This window comes from Argiope bruennichi, chromosome 9 (assembly GCF_947563725.1).
Source record: "Argiope bruennichi chromosome 9, qqArgBrue1.1, whole genome shotgun sequence".
NCBI classification, from domain to species: domain Eukaryota; kingdom Metazoa; phylum Arthropoda; class Arachnida; order Araneae; family Araneidae; genus Argiope; species Argiope bruennichi.
The window spans coordinates 108,338,350-108,353,417 of NC_079159.1; positions in this window are offsets into that span (position 1 = coordinate 108,338,350).

Sequence of the window (15,068 nt, forward strand, 5' to 3'; positions counted from 1 at the left end):
ATTCCCATTCTTTAAGTAAGAATCATACAGTCACAAAAAAAAGATGGTCCTTACACTTATTTAAAACCTTTTTAAAGATATTTTGTACGAATTCTTTCAAAGAGAATACAATTAATATCAAAAGGAATAGAAATGATTTTTTTTTTCTGTTTTTATAGGGAATCAATCATCGCCCGGTCTAAGCATTAATTTTAGGAAATGTTAGAAAAGGTAAATCGCGGAGAACTGAGAACTTCGTTATTCTTTTGTAATTTATGATTTATTCTTAGCATTATCAAACTTCTGAGCCTGTTTGGAATGCATTTAAATATATCCACTGGTATTGTCCTTGGAATGGCAAGTACGGTTTGAGGAAATTCTCTTAGTAAAAAGACAGCAATCTTTCCCATATTTCAGCATTAATCTCGAAAATCATGATTATTTGGACGAATATCTTTAAAAGCTTCTTTATTTGGAGTTCATCTTGGAATTGGTTTTCCCTTTCTTCAAGATTTATTTTCGTCCACCTTGATAAGTAAGATATTCAGATCGGAGTTTGTTTGATCTAGCATATCTCTATTCAATTTATTCTGAGTTCGTAGTGCAGGATTAAAGATTTCCCGTTAATTGATAAGTGTTTCTTTTTCCATCAGATCAGAGTTTCGTTGTAAATCTAAACTTGAGATGTAAATTCAAGACTGCACTTTCCCTCTGCTTTGAATGCAAGTTTTCTTTACTGCAATGAATAAGTTTGCTGCTGATAATAGATAACAGAATATAGTAAATAATATACACGGAGCCAAATATAACTTGCTCTCCATGCATGTGCATGAAACTAAACACAGTTTCTTGAAATTATATTTGCTTGTGTTCATCATTTTTTTATATCTTTCAATTCTTAGGTCAGTCTCAATATAGAGAGGTGTTTTTAATTATTTTCTGCTATTTCGATATTTTTTCTATTAATTTATGGAAACAAGAACAGCAATAACATTGGATCAGTTTGAACCATTTGCAATTTAGTGCTAAAACATTTAACAAAAATTAATTAACAATAACAATAATTGAAATATTTTCAAAAGAAGCATTAATTTTTGTGCATATTAAAAGGTGTTTATTCATTTTAATAAAAAAACAAACATGAAAATTCCAGAAATATGCAACTTAATCATTAGCGAAAGAGTCGAAGTGATAAATGTTTCCCAACAGCGAAATGCTTTTAATCTTGCTCCATTATTCGCATTTGCTATAATTATGCAGTATTCGCATGACATTGGCCCGGGCATTTAATAATAATTTCAGAAATCTAGTCCTCTATTTTCAAAAATTATATTTGGAGATAAATAACAATTGTTTTAATGAAATAAATCTTATATAATTGAAAAATAATACAATTAATATTTAAATGTAAAAAAATCAGCAGGTGTGGTTTCCACAAACCTTTCTAGCATGCTCTCTAATAAAAGAGTTACCCCATTCATTCAGCATATAAATTTGAATCTGTTGTTGCTTATGGCACTTGTCATAGACAAGGCCGCAGCGATTTTAAGCCGATTTTTATCTTCTCGTATTTCAGCAGTGCCATCTAGGGCAAAAGTAAGTCTGCGTTACAGACTTTTTCACAAGGAGGATTGATTCCTTTCATAAGTTTCATTCATTGAGCCACAGATCGTAATTTAGACCCGCATAAGAGAATGATGTCCTCTGATCTAGTTCCCCTAGTGCTGGTGTCTCGATTTAGAGTACTTTGTGACTACCACAGATTTATTCGTGTACCAGCCGCCATATACATGCAGAATATTCGGCAAACTGGGTTCGAGCTCACAACCGAAGGGATGCGCATCCAACACCCTAACACTCAAGTTATCCGGGCAATTTTGGATTTTTTTAAATAGATGATAATATATAGTTCTATGGAAAGACAATAAAGAAATCACCTTGCTGATAGGGAAAATCGTACATGTTGGAATACACAGACCCTCTGAATAAATATGTGACTGGATATTCTAAAACTGTTTACGGAAATTATTGTACGATAAATTATTCTTGTAAAAACTGCAATGGAGGCCAATTTGAGAATTGAAAACACATTTGAAAATAAAACATTCCTTTCTGGACAAAAAAAATGATACTTCGACAACAAATGATCGTTCGACTATCGAAAATAAAAAGTAGAATTCCAAATTGTAGGCACTCGAACAAAACATTGAAATTGAGAGAAGAGAAATAATAAATCATTAAATGTTAACTGTAAAGAATATTTTTATGCGCGATATGAATTAGAATATAGTATCCATTGTCATGTAGTGAAAGATTTCAGAGATATTAAATGTTCACATTAAAAGTCAAACAAAATTATTTATTCTGAAAATTGTCATGTTATGATTAAAAAGGAATCCTGCATTCAATTTCATACTTGTTTACTTTCATGCAATTTTGGGAGCTTTCAAGTCTAAAATTTATAATAAAGAATGATTTTTCAATTTTTTATTTTGTAAATTTTTGTTTTCTTTTTTTATTGGAAAAAATCAGCACTTTCTGGATATTTATATATAATTCAGCGTAATTTTATTTTAAACACAAGCAAGAATTTCATTTTTATTAATCAAATTCATTTAATTCTTTCTCCGATGTCTCCAGTAATATCCTTTAATACTATTTAAAAATTTTATGTACTTATTTTTAAAAGATTTTTTAGGTCGCGTTTTTTTACTTTCTAAATTGTACTTTGTATTTTCTTTCAATTATTTAATGAATTTGAGCTAATTGCTCATCTTTTTCCTCTCGGTTTGTATACATTTTTCTATCTCTTCCTCTGATCTTGAGTATTTGCTTGAAACAATTAGCCTTGCATTATATTCGTTAGCCAGAATATCTTCCAAACTAGTAGAATGACACTCGTGGTTATAGGCATCAAAGGCATGGCTTGGCTTTTCACTTTTTGTCACATAAGAATTTTTCCTTGAATTTAAGGAAGCGACTACCAACTTAACATTTAATAGCATTAAAAAATAAATTTTTATTTCATGACTATACGCACATGATATGATTATTCTCTAATTCATTGATTTATGATTATTTTATTATGAATGAACTTATGATTCATTTACTATGAATGAAACTCATGATTAATTTTTATGAATTTATTGTGAATGAATTTTTATAATTCATTTATTATGAATATTATGTACAAAAAACACATTTTGCGTTGACCATAATTGCTATCTGGAAGTATTCAGCTTCTTATTTCCAAAACGAGTCTTTATTTTACTGGCTTAATTTTGAACTAATAAGGATAATTTATGTCAGTTAAGTTTCCTGCAAATATCAAGTAGCGAAAGCATCCTCAAGTAATTCGAATTGTTAATCCATTCCAATCCATAATGAAATGTGAGTAGGCTATCTATATTGATCCATATTGATTCGATCCATATTGAATGTGAGGCAAAAACCATTGCCTCTCAAATACAAAAGATCAGTCCGTACTCTACACTGGGGTAATGAGAAATACTTGTAAGGGATAGTGAACTCTTCTGCGAATCGGTCAGATTGCGCTGAGGTTTTTAAAGCGTTGGAGAACAATGGTGAAAGAAGTACTCTGGCAAATAGTTTTAGATTCCTTTCAAAGAAATTTGAAGAGATTACAACGTCAGCGACATCAGTTCTTTTGAATATTACTGATTGAAAACAAGAAAGACCTAATGTTTCCATGCTATTATAATTAGAACTCTTATCAATTATACTCTTATCAAGAACACAGCAATGTGTATTGATAACGTGTGTGTGTGTGTGTGTGTGTGTGTGTGTGTGTGTGTGTGTGTGTGTGTGTGTGTGTGTGTGTGTGTGTGTGTGTGTGTGTGTGTGTGTGTGTGTGTTTCTGAATTAAAAGTAATGAAATCTTGGATTCTATATCACGTAAAGTGAAGCATTTTTTTTAATTGCTGACTTATTTTATGTAAAGTATAGATTTGTTTTAAAAGATATATATTGCTTAAAAAAACTGCATGTTTTTGAAATAATAATGGCTAATGAAATCACTGCATTCATTTATTTGTAATTAAATACAAATATCAAGTGTTACATTCTATATCAGTAAAAGCAGTGCAGACAAACCCAATAATGCTCGTTAAAATTTTAATAATTAAATATTTTATGTAACTCCTATTTTAATAGCTTCTTCATCAAAAAATTTTAATTCTCCAAATTTTGATACTCATATAATTCACTCATAATATTATAAACGCCTTCAGTCATAACGTAATATGTATCTCTCTAATATTCTGTTAGTTCCCGTTATACTTTAAATTAAAGTGGAAATGATTAAACTGCAATTTATATAAAACCCTTTTTTACTGAAACAAGGCATTTTTTTTTAATTATGAGTACTGAAAATAGAGTCGCTGTGCATTGAAACTTTTTGTGTACTCAAGAATATCTTTCATAATTTATGTAATATCTGAAGAATATTTCAACAAAATTTTCTTATTTTCGTCTTGAAACTCGGTTTTTGTTTAGAAGAATTTAAATGCCGTGAATAACAATATTTTATTTTGTTTCGGAATATAAATATACTTTAAAAAAAGTATGAAGTCTAAATTTTATATAGATCTTTGACCCCAAGGAATCATATTCTGCAAAATATTCTTGACACTTCAAATTTTAAATAAACATATGAACTTTTCTATATTCTGCTATCGAATCTGCTCGTTTTATGAAGTTTTGAATAGAATAGTATAGAACAATCAACATTTTCATAAGCTTAGGCCAATCAGTCTTGAGAAGCTCTGGGAGCTGATTTGGGAATCATCTTTGAGACAGTTGATAAAGTGATCTTAAATCGCCCATTTATAATGAATAGTATTTAAATTTCCATAAATCAGTCAATTTAGTGACTGATTTAATTAATTGCAGTGCAACTCTTTTTATTTTAAATGTTAGTGTCTCAAGAATATTTTGTTAAATATGATTCGCAGAGTAGAAGACCTATGTAAAAATTTAAATTTTGTAATTCATCGGAGCATTTATTGACTCACGTTACATAAAATATAAGTATTTACGTCATTTAAACTATTTTAACTCATGTATTTCTATTATTAAAGTTTTATAAATTAGCCATGAATTGAAAGGATATACATTAAAACATGTTTGCTTTAAATTAATCTGATTTATTGAATTAATAATGCATTGTAATTGATATTGTAAATGCATTGCAAAAGATCATAGAATATTTTATCTTGCAGTTATTTTTCAGAAAATATATTATCATGTAAGAATATGATGCTGTTTTCGTTTGAGGCTTTTGTGTTCAGAAAATACACGGGCAGAAAATTGGCGATTTATAACTTTTGAGGTAACAATTTTTCGCTTTTAGGGTTATTGGAAAATGATAAAGCAGATTGTTACATTTGGCAATTTATCTCTATAAACTTGTAACAAAAAGTTATAACTTGGCAAAAATATCCGCCATATACCCGCTTATCATGTCTGACCAATAATGGGCTGGGTCATAAGAACTTAATGTCCGAAAAAGCACAAAGCGAAAAACGGAAATTAACACGAAATATTGAGTGGAGATATCGAAAGGCGTGTATATATATATATATATTATAGTTATAATAAAAATGATGTAATTTTTTTAAACTATCATTTTCAATTTGCTAATTAGCAAAAACGTTTTGAAGCTCGAAAGATTATGAGATAAAAAAAAATCTTGCTTTTCTAAAAATTAACGATTGCGCTTTACAGTAGCCACGTGATCATTTCGAAGCAATTTTAACCGGATTTTCGTAAAAATAAAAAAATAAACTGCCCTTGAGGCAAAAGTTTCGGAGCTTGGCCGATTTTGAGAGGCAAAAAAAATCATTTTTTTAAATATCGACGCATACGTTATCTGATAGTCACGTGATTGTTTCAAATCAATTTAAACTGGCTATTGATTTAATTTAATTAAGCCAAACTTTGACTTAAAAAATAATAATGCTCTCACATGACAACATGAAATTTTTGATAGCAGAATTCACTTGTTATTTTTATTTCATACTAGCCGCTTTTGGCGACCAGCTTGTTCACCAGTATTACCGCTCGCTACAACTTTCAATTAAATATTTTAAGTAACTGGTTTCTTAATAGATTCTTAAACAAAACATTTTTAATCTTCAAATTTTGATACGCATACCAAACTTATACTGTTGTTTAGATCGTTTCGTTCAATTTACTATATATATTTTCCTAATGTGTTGCCATTTCCGATAAAACTTGAACTTTAATTTAAAGTGGAAATGCTGCAAATTGCAATTAGTATAAAGATATTTTTTAATGAAACCAAGCTTTTTATTTTATTTATCATTTTTATTGTTATTTATTTATTATTATTATTATTGAATATGAGTATTGCAAACAGAATCTCTCGGTATTTAAGTCTTATGTGAACTACAAAATATTTTCCATAATTTATGTAATATCTCAAACAACAATTCCACAAAAATTTCTCAAATTCAGCATAAAATTCAGTTTTTAGTTTTGCTTTCAAAAGGATTCAAATGAAATCAATAAAAATATTTTGTTCCGGCCTATAAATATATTTCAAAAATTATGAAGTCTAAATTTAATGCAGTAAGGTATCAGATTCTGAGAAATATTGTGGACACACCAAATTTTAAATAAATGAATGAATGTTTCTATTTTCCACGATCAACAAAGACTTATTTATGAAGTTTTAAATGTTAAAAATTTAGAAAAACAACATTTTCATAATCTTAGGCCAATTAATCTTGAGAAACTTGCTCGCTGATTTGCATATTTTCTTTGAAACGATCGACGGAAAATTTAAAATTATCCTTTTTTTATTGAGTAGTGATATTCAAATTTTCATAAATCAGTAAGTTTAAGTGATTGATTTAGTTGATTGGAAATTAACTCTTTTTATTTAAAATATTAGTGTTTCAAGAACATTTTGTTATTCGAGATTTCCAAAGCAGAAGCTTTATGTAAAATCAAAAATTCGTTATTTATTAGAGCATTTATTGAATCAAGTTACATAAAATATAATCATTTTCCATTTAAACCATTTTAGCAGATATGTGCCTTACTAAAGGTTTACAAATTAGCTGTGTGGCCCTGATTTGAATGGATATCCTGTTCATATTAAACAAAACTTGCCTTAAAATTAAACTGATTTATTGGATTAATAATATAGAGAATGTAAAAGATCATAAAATAATTTTTTTGTAATTTATTTTTTTAAAAAAATAATATTTCATATTTGTTTCATTTCCTACAGACACATGCCGAAAATTATATTTTTGCAGATTTCATTTCCAAAAAGATTTAATTTATTTTTAGTTGGAGCTTTAATTAATGTGATAACAACACTTTGAAAAAAAGCTAATTTTTCCCATGAATGCGAAACGTGCTCGTGCAGCTTAAATTTTATTTTTATTTTGTACGAAAAAAAATTGTTGGAAAAATATAGTTAAGATATTTATTTAAAAATTCATTAAAAACAGAAATTTAATTTTAAGGTTAAAACATTGGTATCATTTAAAAGAAACATTTTTGATCTTTAACTTCATGTAAAAATATTTTTTGTGGGGTAATATTTTCGGAAGTTATAACAGAAACACGCCAAAATTTCGATTAATATTTAAATAAATAAAATTCTAATTAAAAATTCGAAAAAACAACCCCCAGGTGCACATTCCCGGCCTCCAACGTATACACGGGCAAAATTTGGTAGCTGTAGGTTGAATGGTCTGGCCTGTAGAGCGCCAACACACACACACACACACACACACACATTGAGCTTTATTATAAGTATAGATTTATTTCATTTCTTACAGATACGTGCTGAAAATAACATTTTTATATTTTTAATTTGCAATAAAAATTGATTTATTTTTCCACTTGAGCTTTTGTTAATAGATGGCAACATGTTGATAAAAGCTATTTTTTTTTTTTCCTCTTCACGCGTACTGTGCACATGCAAGTTAAATTTTATTTTTATCTTGTGCGAAATAAATTGTTGAAAAAATGATTAAATTCTTTTTTTTCAAAAATACATTAAAAATATAAATTTAATTTATTGATTAAAACATAAGTTACATTAAAAAGATAATTTTTTTTATCTTCGGTATGATGCAAAAATCAGGTTTGTAATGTAATATTTTTGGAAGTTATAGTGAATAAATGCCGAAATTTCACTTAATTTTTAATAAATTAAAATTCTTATTAAAAATGCGAAAAACTCGCTCCTAGGTGCATATTAACAACCTTCAAGGTATATACGTGCCAAATTTGACAGCTATAGGTCGAACGGTCTGGCCTGTAGAGTGCCAAAACACACACACATTGGGCTTTATTATAAGTGTAGATATAGATATATTTTCATCACTGTTCCCGCATTCTCCTTTTTTTGAATTATTTTATTTTTCATGAACTGAAATTCCAAAACAAAATTTATGTCTCATTTTGGCATTATCGTATTTTAAGTGTTATTATCGTGTGTTGTTTACTTTTACATTTTTAACCGTATGTTCTTAAAATCCTACCATTCGCTTGGCGCATCATGGCCATATATGGCCCTTGCGCCAATAAACCCAATAAAACCAACCAACCAACCAACTAACCCGATTAGCCATGAAATTCAGTGTAATTTTTAAATATATGTACTTTTTCTTTCCTCTTTCTTTCATCACCTTTGTCTTATTGAAAACCCGAAAGTCGCAGAAATGAAAGAAATGAATTTCTTTGGAGCTGAATAGGATTCAACTCCTATCTTTCGGTCTAAATCAAATGTCTATTTGATCGTTAAGCAGATATTTTGCTGTATTTTTAAGGATTTTTTGAAAGTTTTTACTTTTTTTTTTAAGAAATAATTTTTGGAAGCCGAAAGATAAATGCTGCTTGACTATACGTACCTTTGAACTAAAGGAAACTTAAATAATAATTATATATTCAAGCAACTAAATCCAGTGACACTGTTTATATGAAGATGTTCCAACAAAATAATTTTTTTCGGTTTTTTTTAGATGTGATTAAGGAAAATGGTCTTTGGCCACGATATCAGGCACACAAAACTCGAAAGATAAGGGAAAATGTTAATATCCAATTTTTCAAAACTTCCGCTGTAATTTCTATTTTTCTGAAACTTATTGTAAAACTGTATTGTCAAATGTTGATTCTTTCCAACATTTAAACTTGAACCAGATGTTAAGGCGATCAATGCTAATGTGTCTATGATTGAATTTTAATTGAATAAACAAATTTCCCAAAAGAACATTTGAAAAAAAGACTTTTAAATCGATTTAAATTGAGATTAATGCTTCTATGCCCGAAGAATAGTGGAAAGGGATTTCAAAATGCCGTTTATATTATTTGAAAACTTGATTTTTTTTTAAAAAATTATACTTATTATTGAAACAGAAATTCCTATATTCAATTACTATACCACCCTAGATCTATATGATTAAATAGCATTTGAAAAAAAAAATGCAAGCATGATTTTTAGCAGAAATTAGGTTAAAATTACTCGCACATAAAAATACGTAACTCATTAAAAAAGGTATTAAATGATTGAGTTATATTTACAAATAGCAATCATTGAAAAATTTTTAGTATAATAGTAGGAATGGAAACGCAAGAAATAAAAACGTAATTCAGCTTAAAACATATTAAAATTTTGCCTTGATGATATTCACATACTTATAAAAAAAGCAAGAAAAAGTATTTCGGTTCATTATAAAAAATAGTGACATAATTAACTGCATAAAAAAAATGAAAAATTTCGCTCATGTAATTGTCAAACCATTGCATAACGATATACTACTCGATACAAGTTGACACTATTCGATTAATAAGGCAAAAATTATGCAGATTTAAATTACATTAGCTACACTATCCACACTTCCTCGAACAATCATATTTTCCCCTGGCTTCCAGCAATTTCTTTTATGGTCCGGATACAACATAAAAGCGAGACACGTCATAAACAAAGGATTGAATCAAGGCAAAAACGGAAATTATACGGTTACAAGCCTTCTCTGAGTAGGTCTCGCAAGTCTCATAAAAAAGTAATAATCCCAATTCCATCCGGAGCTGAATTTTTTTTCTGTGTTTAGAAAGGAAACGGGGTTGTATTTGTAAATTTCATCCTTTCGAATAAATGAAAAAACGAGAAAGGGGGCGCTGTAACATCGAAATTTCTCATATGGGAAAAATATTGCTCTGTGACAAATAGCGCAGAATAACTCTAAGGAACAAATACGAAGTATTTTTCGAATATTTCTTTGTTTGCAATTTTTTTAATCCTGCCTTCAATTTTCCGTCCTTTTTCGTTTCCTTTCTTTTTTCAGGAGACGTCTTTTTATAAATCGGATTGTCGAAGACTTGAAAAATCAAAACATTTTTTAACATCTGATATTTTTATCTGAGTCTTCGAAAATGAAGTATTTACTGTCAAACATTAGGATTTTTAAATTTTATACCCAGAAAGTATGCAATTTTTTTGTTTCAAAATAAGCTTAAAATAAAAATTAAGGAACAAGTTATTCAAAATAAAATACATTCGTTATTTTAAATTCTATCAAAAATCAATAAATATTAACCTTAAAGTGCTCAAAGTTTTTTTTGTGTGTGTTTAAAATAAATGAAATAATTACTTTTTCTTTCGGATCTGTAACTTTTAAAATCCTGCATTGAATGGACAGTTCACGCGTATATCTATTTGAAAACATAAGTGAAATGCGCAAAAGGAAAATATGCACATTAGTTTTAAGCTAATTTAAAATTCTCAAAAAATAGAACTTTCTGATCTAGAAAGAATATTTATTCAAATGCATTTTCACCGCTCAAAATCAAAATACAATCAATCTTACTTTTTTTTAATATTAGATAATTCATTTGATTTGACTTATTAATAAATCCAATCACTTTACTATCAGTATGATTTATTTCTTTCACAAACTTATTATTGTTAGATATTTCCGCGATATTATTGGATAATCTAATTGCTGCCGAATATCGTGAAAAAACCGAGTCGATGAGTATCTTTCATTAAGATAGTGAATGGATTGCATTGACGAATAATCGTTACGAAATGTTAACCTTTGTGCGTATTAAGTATTTTTACTGAATCTATCGTGTGATGTTTGGAGATTTTTAGTGTATCCATTAAAATATGGTGTGCAGTGAGTGGTACACCAAAATCGAATTTCTGGTTTAGAAGCAGTATTTTTTTACCAATCGATTCAAACTAAAACTTGATGCAGAAATGCAAATGTAGTTGCAATACCAAGTACCTAAGTTGATATATTTACGTTATTACGTTTACATGTTTGTGAAGGTGCAAACGGATAGACAGTCAAACCTTTGAGAAATTTAGATATTCAATATGTGTTCTCCTTGTTTTGTTGTTATCGTGTTAACATAAATTCCAAGAGTAGGATAAATAGATTTCCTCCAGAAGTGACTGCTCAAATTTTGATGGAAATCTATAAACTTATTGTAAATTTTCAAATTTCTCCAGTTCAAATCAAGGCGTTTTTGAATCATCCCTATCACAGACAGACAGACATAATACTAAAAATGGGTTTTTCCGAACTCAGAGAGGTCTGAAACGAGGAGACTTATGGAAATCTCGATTTCGCATTTCTTTTGTTGTTTCGACGATTACAATATTTTTTTCTATAAATGATATTTGAGAAAGTAAAACATGTGCTATAATATGCTGTTTTTTAAATCTAACCTTGTGGTGAAGAACAACATGATCCGATCGGTGGAAGCAAGAGGACGTATGTTTTCAGGAATATTTCTTTAATGATAACATGTCACACAAAACAAATACAAATCAGAAAAGATAAAATGAGACATTAACACTCGCACATCTGAACAGAACAGCATCTTATCTCATTATTTACAATCGACATTGAAACTTAAAATAAAAGAACAAAAGTTGTCACTCATTCTTTCTCTTTCTGTTTTCAATTTCATTAAATTCTTTATTTTTTATAAATGGAAATTATTTTTGTATTTGATAAATATCTGAAAATGCAAAAACAAAGCATTTCCTTCTAAAAATAATAAAAATCCAAATAGAATATTCCATTGGACATTTATTTTTATTAGTATTTACAGCTTAACTATTAACTATTAGAGGTATAGCCAGAATTAGCTCTTATGCCGCTAAATACTATAAATCCAGTATGATCCATTGCACAAAATGTTCTTTTAATATTAAGGCATTCCATCTAATCTTGTTTTGTTAATATATATAAAAGATATTTAAAAAAATCTGATCCTATAAATGCGGCATCGAAATAAAGAATTACACAATAAAATCGAAATCAATGTAATTTTTTTTTGTTATTTATTGTGTTACTGTTCTGAGCGTGTTTGATCATGTTAATTTAGAAGTGCAAAATTTTCATCAAAAATAAAGTACATGGACACATTTTTTTAGTACAGTACTGTGAAAGTACACTTTTATTATTAATATGCAGTTGTATAAAAATTTTGCAAAGCAGAAGCAACTGTACATAGAATTTTCACAACATTACAATAAATAGAATTTTTACAACATTGCATGTAAATGTAACACTCCATTTGATATCATGAATTCAAATGTATTTTCTCCAGTCTTTGCACAAATATTGAATTACACAAAACAGAGCAGTTTTCAATTATTTGAAAACAGTATAGAAATGCGAATATTTGTAGTAGCAAACCTGAAACTTCAAAGAAAAGACATCACAAACTAATATATTAAATGGATTTAATCAAATTGAACAAAAAAAAGATTTAATTTTATTTTCCATAACTTTACTACAATAAATTATTTACAGTAATACAATATAGTATAAGAAATCCTTGTAAATACCAATCAATATATACTTCTTCTAATGAAATTAAAAATCTTATCGAAAATAAATCTTATCCAAATTAATTTAAATTTGAGACATTAAACTACATGCAATAAAATAATTTTAACAGACAGGAAAATATGGAACAACACTAATAAATAAAAATATTAAATTCATTGACAACTACAATACTCAAATTGTAATAACCATGAAGAAAATGATTTTTAGCGTGGATTACTTTTAAAATGAAAATATGGAATGGTAGAATAAGTTATAAACATTTTTTAATAAACTTAATTATTAGAAATCAGAAAATCGAATGAATTCGGAAGAAAAAATCTTTTAAATATAAAATTCATATTTAAATTCATTGATGATCCTTTATTAGCTAATTGAGAGAAATAAAATTACTTTTTAGATTCAGTCCTTGCTTTATATATAAAAATATAGTGCAAATACCACAAATTATTAAATGTACAATTTTAAATTTTAAATTTAATTTTAAAATTTCTTAATATACAGAATCTTAAAAAAATATTGTCCATTAACACATTCAAAAATCTATCTATTAGTGCATAAGCCACATTTGTAACTAAATACAGGATTTCTATAATTCAAATTTTTTAAAAACTGTTCAAAAATTTTTAACTTTAAAAACCCATTAAGGTGTACTACAAATTACTTATCTGATGGTGTAACTAATAATTTTTGGCCTTAGTTTTCTTTTCCCTGGAAATTTCTAAAAGCTGACTTTATATTTCAGAAATTCTTTTTTTTTTTTTCTTTTTTTTTTCTTTCCTTTAATGAATAAATAACTTCTTTCAAATGTACGAAAAAATATATTGATAAATTAATCATTTATTGATTATCTTCAGTTTTTTCATTTGTTACTCTTTTGAAGTTGTAATAGAAATCTCTGTTTGCACAAAGTTTTTCAATATTCCTCTTGGCGCTACAATAAACTCTTCAACCGGCCAACAATCTTCTTTTCTGGATAAGTAATGTTCGCTTCATTATCCTGAGAAAAGAACTTCTTAACAATTCTTAACAATGAGCGTTTGTTAAGCTTCCCAATTCCGCTAATAATTTGAGTCCACTCTAATAATAAATTCACACATCTCCGTCATTCTTCTTTCCTCTTCCCTTTTTTTAACAAAATGAACACCAAACTCTGCATGCGAAAAAGCGTAAATGATTTCGAAAACAGAGAAGAAACAGTAAAAATAACAACCATATTAGCAAACTGAGTACAATATATCCAATAACTCATCAGATGCTAATGCTAGATTGCATATATGATTCCCATTTCTTCATTTCCTATATAAAAATTGCATCTCTTCTGGTAATTGACTCTTTACAAGTAGAAATCAATGTCTTCTGGTTCTTTGAGATCATCAAAACCAGTTAATCTAATATATTTGCAAGAATTTCCCCAAGTTGGATGAATTTACTTTTCGAATTGAATAAAGTCTTTTGCTATACGATCTGAATACGGGCAACTGATTATTTCCTGAAAAAAGATATTCTTTCTAACAATAACAAACATTTTCCAACAAATCCTACAATAATGATTTTTTAAAAGGAAAACAAAGAAATGAATATCAAGAATAATTTTGATCGAAAATTAGAAATAAAGTTGAAAATAAATGAAGATGCGACATATTACCAGAACGTACACCTAACAATTATTAACATGAAAAGGAAATATCCTCTCCCTTTCATTCTGACGCCCCAGTGGGTGAAATTAGAGATACAGTTTAACTTCCAAAAATGTGTTTTTTACATTTTAAGAATTCGTTGATATCTTCGGTTCGAATTTCTTAAGAATTATAATATGTTTTCTCATTTTATGCTTCATATGCAAGAAAATAAAAAGGATATTCACATGCTTTCAAGCATGGATTGATGCTTTACGGGTAGCCTCTTTGCCACTTCTGACTTTCGTCAGAGCGTTGCCCGAGGAACACCACGAGGAGGTGGGCTACCATCGTTCCTCGCCCCCCTCCCCCCCTTTCGCAGTCCCTGCAGAGGAAACTTGGTGACCACCACTAAACACTGAGATGAAAACTTGGTGGGCTGTCAATTAATATTAATTTTATAATAGGCGTTGGAGTATTTTTTGAAAATTCTGTGAAGAATTTTAATAGTTAAAAGATAACGTTTTTTGTTTTCCTCACACTTCTCTGTTAGTCCAGTCTCAGTGTTCTTATTTTTTTTTAAATTGCCTAAGCTTAT